Source organism: Crinia signifera, chromosome 1, assembly GCF_055691185.1.
Source record: "Crinia signifera chromosome 1, ASM5569118v1, whole genome shotgun sequence".
NCBI lineage: Eukaryota > Metazoa > Chordata > Amphibia > Anura > Myobatrachidae > Crinia > Crinia signifera.
The window spans coordinates 17,597,193-17,603,385 of NC_139217.1; positions in this window are offsets into that span (position 1 = coordinate 17,597,193).

Sequence of the window (6,193 nt, forward strand, 5' to 3'; positions counted from 1 at the left end):
CCACGCCTGGTGAATCGACGGGAGCGGCGATTTGTCGCCTGGTCCTCACTCCTAAAGGGATTTTTTTGGAGTTGGACGGTCTGTCAGTTGTATCACTACTTGATGAATGAAAATCTGTTGAGGATTGGTAGTCACGCTGAAATCTGCCTCTGTTACGTCTGAAGAAGGGTTTCTTAGAATCACCTTCTCTCTGGGGTATTGTCCATTGGTATACAGTATTCAGTTCATAGTCGAGGTCGACTTTGCTCTTTTTTTCTTTTTTGAATTTAATCAACTCTCTTTTGTGAATCTGCAACTGTGTGTTAAGTTTGTCGTACCAATCAACTGTTGTATCATTTGTTGTATCATTTGCCAAGTTTGGTTTGTGTGCAGCCTCAAATTGTGCAATCTTCTCCTTGATGCAACTGGTTTTAGAAAAAAACTTTTTTCTTTACAATAATAATTTTTTTTTGCAAAAAATTGGTGTTGCGATGGGGGCGGCGGTCGCTCCCTCATACGCCAATATTTTTATGTTTGAATACGAGCAAACTTTGTTTTTTGATAATCCAGCCATTGCCAGCAATATTGTTTATTATAATCGCTATATAGACGATCTGCTGGTTTTTTGGAAGGGACCACCCGATATGTTGTGTAATTTTCTGACCCAGCACAATGCTGGTTTAGATCCCATTAAGTTCACATTTACCTATAACCAGTCTTGCATCAGTTTTTTGGATGTGAATATTACTCTTAAAGACGGCAATATCCATACTGACCTTTTTAAGAAGGAAACTGACCGCAATAATTTATTAGCGTTTACTAGCTGCCACCCTAGAGCGATGGTAAGAAGTTTACCTTATTCCCAACTTCTGCGCATCAAACGGATTGTTTCAGATCCCTTGATGGCTGATCATCAAATGGACCTCATGATCGAGCGGTTCATTGACCGTGGATATCCATTACCCGAATTATTGACCATTAAAGCCAAAGTTATGGGTTTAGATCGTATCAGTTTGCTATCATCCACTAACTCCTCTGAGTTGAAACCCGATGTTTTACCCTGGGTCACCACATACACCCAGCTTAGTCCTGAGATTGTGAAAATTGCCCGCAACCATTGGCCCATCATTCAATCCGATGTGGACCTGGGACTTGGTAATACCAGATTGTTGCCCAGTTTCAAACGATCTAGAAATTTGGGCAATTTTCTGGTTAAATCCAATGCTGCACCACTTACCAATCAGCCATTGGGTAGAAAATTGGGTTGCGTGAGGTGTACCTGTACATCGTGTAAATTTATGTTGCCAGGTGCCTTGTTTAATCACCCTCGCACAGGGAAAAGTCTATCTATCAGACATACTCTTTCATGCAATTCTTGTTACACTGTCTACCAGATTATCTGCCCGTGTGGGTTGTCTTACATTGGTAAGACTGAAAGACCTTTTAAAGACAGGATGGCTGCCCACAGATCGGCCATCAAGGGAGCCTTAGCAGCCGGTGTGAGCGATCAGCCGGTTGCACGGCACTTTGCGATGGCGAGACATGGTGTGACCACTATTAGATATCGCATGATTGACCATATCCCTGTGCCCATTAGAGGTGGCAACAGAAAACTTATGTTACTTCAGTGTGAGGCACGCTGGATTGCACGCTTGGGGACCCTGACTCCGAATGGGCTCAACGAGCAATCCGGCATTTCCTCATTACTCATTTAGTTTAACTGATTTTTTTACAAGGTGATCGACCCAGTATTTGGTATCACTACTGGACATGCTGCTATATGGCTTCATATTCTGAATCTTTTTCGCTAAATTTTCTATTGTTGAAACCACTTCTCCTGTATTTATCTCTCCTGGTGCTTTGTAATATGATTTATATGCTTAATCTTGATTTTGTATATATGTATGTTTTTATTCTATGCAATTATGTTTATGTCGACATTATGTCGACAGTTGTCAATTGGTGTATGTTGTTTACCACAGACACTTGTTACTGATTGTCATTTCTTCCTATATGATTCCTTTATGTTCTTTTGTTGTTTATTTCAATTTTTATTTTTCTATGGCTGGTTTAGAATGTGATATATTCTGAACGGCTTTTTTGTTTTGTTATTGTTGTTTCTATGGCCACTGGTGATGTAATGTGTACTATGTCAGAGGGGGTGTGTTTTAGACAGACGCCGACGTTGTCTTTGGACACGTTTGGCGCGAGTTTCCTGCACGCTCCAGCTGACATTAATTTCACTGTCTATTTAATGTGTCTGTTTTACTCTGTATGTTAACCTGATGACAATATCGACCCGATATTGAAACGTTGTTTCCAATAAAGCTGATTTTCGTATGATCCTGACTGGAGTGCTGCACATCTTGATCTACTATATATATATATATATATATAAATAGGGTGGGTTTCCCAGAATGCGCCTTTCCTAAAATACAGGATAGTAATTCGGTATATCCAACACTGAGCAGATCTATATTGACAATACAGAAATAATTTTCCTTTTACAATACAAAATCTTAAAAAATCTTTTTTATTGAAAGATGTCTTCTCAGTGACGATTTGAGCCCAACGCGTTTCGTCAATGAATTGACTTCATCAGGGGCATTTTGACAGCAGAACAATACACACCAGTATATACTCCTTAAATTGGATACAAGTAGCGATCTGTTCTCATATATTGGAAGTAGTCTTGACAATAAGATCATTGGATATTACCATTAAAGAAAATCCCAAGTGGAAACTAAGTCCACTGATGAATCCCAGATATCTTCTGAGGGAAGTTATATGACCTCAGGGACAGAATTTGAGGAATTGGCACCGATATGCAATTTTTTATAGAGTGGTGGTCAAACCGGATGTGCTCTCCTGGATTCCAATCACTGAATTTCAGTGATTGGAATCCAGGAGAGCACATCCGGTTTGACCACCACTCTATAAAAAATTGCATATCGGTGCCAATTCCTCAAATTCTGTCCCTGAGGTCATATAACTTCCCTCAGAAGATATCTGGGATTCATCAGTGGACTTAGTTTCCACTTGGGATTTTCTTTAATGGTAATATCCAATGATCTTATTGTCAAGACTACTTCCAATATATGAGAACAGATCGCTACTTGTATCCAATTTAAGGAGTATATACTGGTGTGTATTGGTCTGCTGTCAAAATGCCCCTGATGAAGTCAATTCATTGACAAAACGCGTTGGGCTCAAATCGTCACTGAGAAGACATCTTTCAATAAAAAAGATTTTTTAAGATTTTGTATTGTAAAAGGAAAATTATTTCTGTATTGTCAATATAGATCTGCTCAGTGTTGGATATACCGAATTACTATCCTGTATTTTAGGAAAGGCGCATTCTGGGAAACCCACCCTATTTCTATTTCTATCTCGGGTCCTGTCTAACAGAGGGCCCCCCAGTATTGCTGCCACATATCTTCAAAGCGCGGTTGGGGTAACCTGTCCTTATATATATATATATATATATATATATATATATATATATAATGTCGGTAAATGATAGGCGTCACTCCGGGGCTTAGTATCAACCAAATTTTATATGAAAAAGCGGTGTCACGGTCAACGCCGTTTCGGATAAACCGTCATCAGGACCATACAATGTGAAGTGACAAATAAAGTGCATTTTATACTTACAGAATCAGATGCCGCAGCGTGGAGCTCTCCTCCGAACGGCCTCCGCCGATGACATCTACCTGACGTCATCAGGAGGTGTCCTGCCGCAAAGTACTGGCAGCGGAAGATGCCCATACTGCTGCAACAACAAAAGTGCAGCAAAACATTATAATAGTGACTAATAAACATTTACAATAATATACAATGTGTATAAGTTGTGATTGTTAATAAAATGGTGAATAATGAAAAAGTTAAAAACCAGCGTCATGTGTTACAGGTTGTTTCATTCAAGCACAGTATATGCATTAATGAAAGCCTCCACTAGATGTCCGTCTGGTACCGTAATTCCCATACATGTATGGCCAGACTGATGGATATGTGAAAAAGAAATTATTTAATAAGTGGAAGGAATCATTAATGAAAAAACATAATGAGAAAATTTCTTTCTTAGAATTCTAAATATGAAATATTCACAATGACTAATAAACTGCATATTATGTACCAAGGATTTTTTTGAACAATCTGTTATGAAATTTTTTTTAAAAAGGATCTGGAGTCTATAAGAAACATCCTAAACTATAACATTCATTAAGTCCTCCTGGGGCTATGGTACCCAACCTATGGATCCATTTGTTCTCAATTTGAAGTAAACGTTTCCCCCTGTTGCCTCCCCTTAAGCTCTCTGGGACATGGTCAATAAGTTGGAATTTAAAATTGGCCATGGTGTGGCGGGCAGTGACAAAATGTCTTGCCACTGTTTGTTCACTATGCCCCTTTTCCAATGCATTACGTATGGCTGCCCTGTGATTAGCCATGCGTTCTTTAATAGTACATGTGGTTTTCCCGATGTAACTTAATCCACAGGGACAAGTTACCATATATATAACGAATCGGGTCGAACAAGTGAGTATATGATTGATCAAAATATTTTTACCTGACTGGGGATGTCTAAAGGTGCGACCAGGAGTCATATGTCTACATGTTGTGCATCCCGTGCATCGGTAGCAGCCATTGGGTCTAGACAAAAAATGGGCAGGTTTTTTAGATGTTGTAAGGTTTTTAGAGGAGCCAATGTGATTGGCAATTGTGGGTCCACGAAGGTAAGCAGTCTGTAATCTAGTATTATTAAGACTAGGTAATGCAGGGTCCGTGGATACTATCGGCCAGAATTTTTTGACTCTTTTGACAATACCCGGGGTTTTGTTGGAAAAATGAGTTACCCAAGTAAATGACTTATCCTTGTGCCCCTCCCCCTTCTTACTGGTTTTTAATAAATCTTCTCTTGTAGTGGACTTAGCTTTGGTCATGGCCTGCATTAGTAGGTCATACGGGTACCCCCGTTGTAGGAATCTATCACACATGGCCTCTAATTGCAAGTCTCGTGTAGAGTTGTCACTATTGATCCTGCACACTCTCAAAAATTGGGAGTAGGGTAAACTCCTTATGGTGGCTTTTGGATGAAAACTTTGAAAGTGTAGGAGCATATTCCTGTCAGTTTCTTTCGAGAATAATTTAGTGCTCAGTTTATTAGCCCTTTTAGTGATCCTAACATCGAGAAAATCTAATTGTTCCTCACTTATGGTGAATGTCAATTTAGCTGGACAAGTTGATGCATTATGTTCTGAAAGCAAATTGACTAATGTGTCTTTTTCACCAGTCCACAATAGGATCAGATCGTCAATGTAACGATAATAAAATAAAGCATGTTTTTTAAATATCTCGTTATTCAAAAAGCTATCAGTCTCAACTTGAAACATAAATGCATTAGCATATACAGGAGCAGCTGGAGAACCCATGGCACAGCCCGAGGTTTGAATGAAAAACTTGTTATCAAAAATGAAAATATTGTGAAAAAGTACAAACTCCAAAAGTTTCAGAAAAAAGCTGGAGTCAGGTCCAGTGTACAATGAATTATTGGTCAAGATGTCTGTTACTGCTTTCAAGCCCAACTCGTGCGGAATGCACGTGTATAGACTTGAGACATCTATACCAACCAATAAGGTGTGACTTGGAATTTCCCCCAAAGCGTCCAATTTAACTAGCAATGATGTCGTGTCTTTAAGATAAGTTGGGGTCCCTTGTATGCATGACTGGAGATGTAAGTCCACATAACGAGCCACATGTTCACATAAAGATCCTTCCGCTGCTATAATGGGTCTTCCCGGCGGTTTCTGCGGATTTTTATGCAGCTTAGGTAATATGTAAAAATATGGTATGAGAGTGTCTTTCTTTAACAGGGCAGATTTGGTGTCTGGAGAAATGATGCGAGAAAGAATGGCCTCATCCAATAATTGTTCCAATTCTTTATAATGTTCCAAAATGGGATTTTTTTCAAGTGGAGCATATGTGGATCCATCCGATAGAAGTCGCTCACATTCAGTTTTGTAATCATCCTTATTCATCACCACAATGGCTCCTCCCTTATCGGCCTTGGAGATAATGATGGTATCTTTCTCTTTAAGGCTTTTTAGGGCCAGCAGCTCTCGCTTAGTTAGATTGGGTTTAGTTGGATTTTTGACAAATTTGCTGGAATCCTCCAATAGCCTACTGAAGGTTTTTAGGGAGGGATTGTTACTCAGCG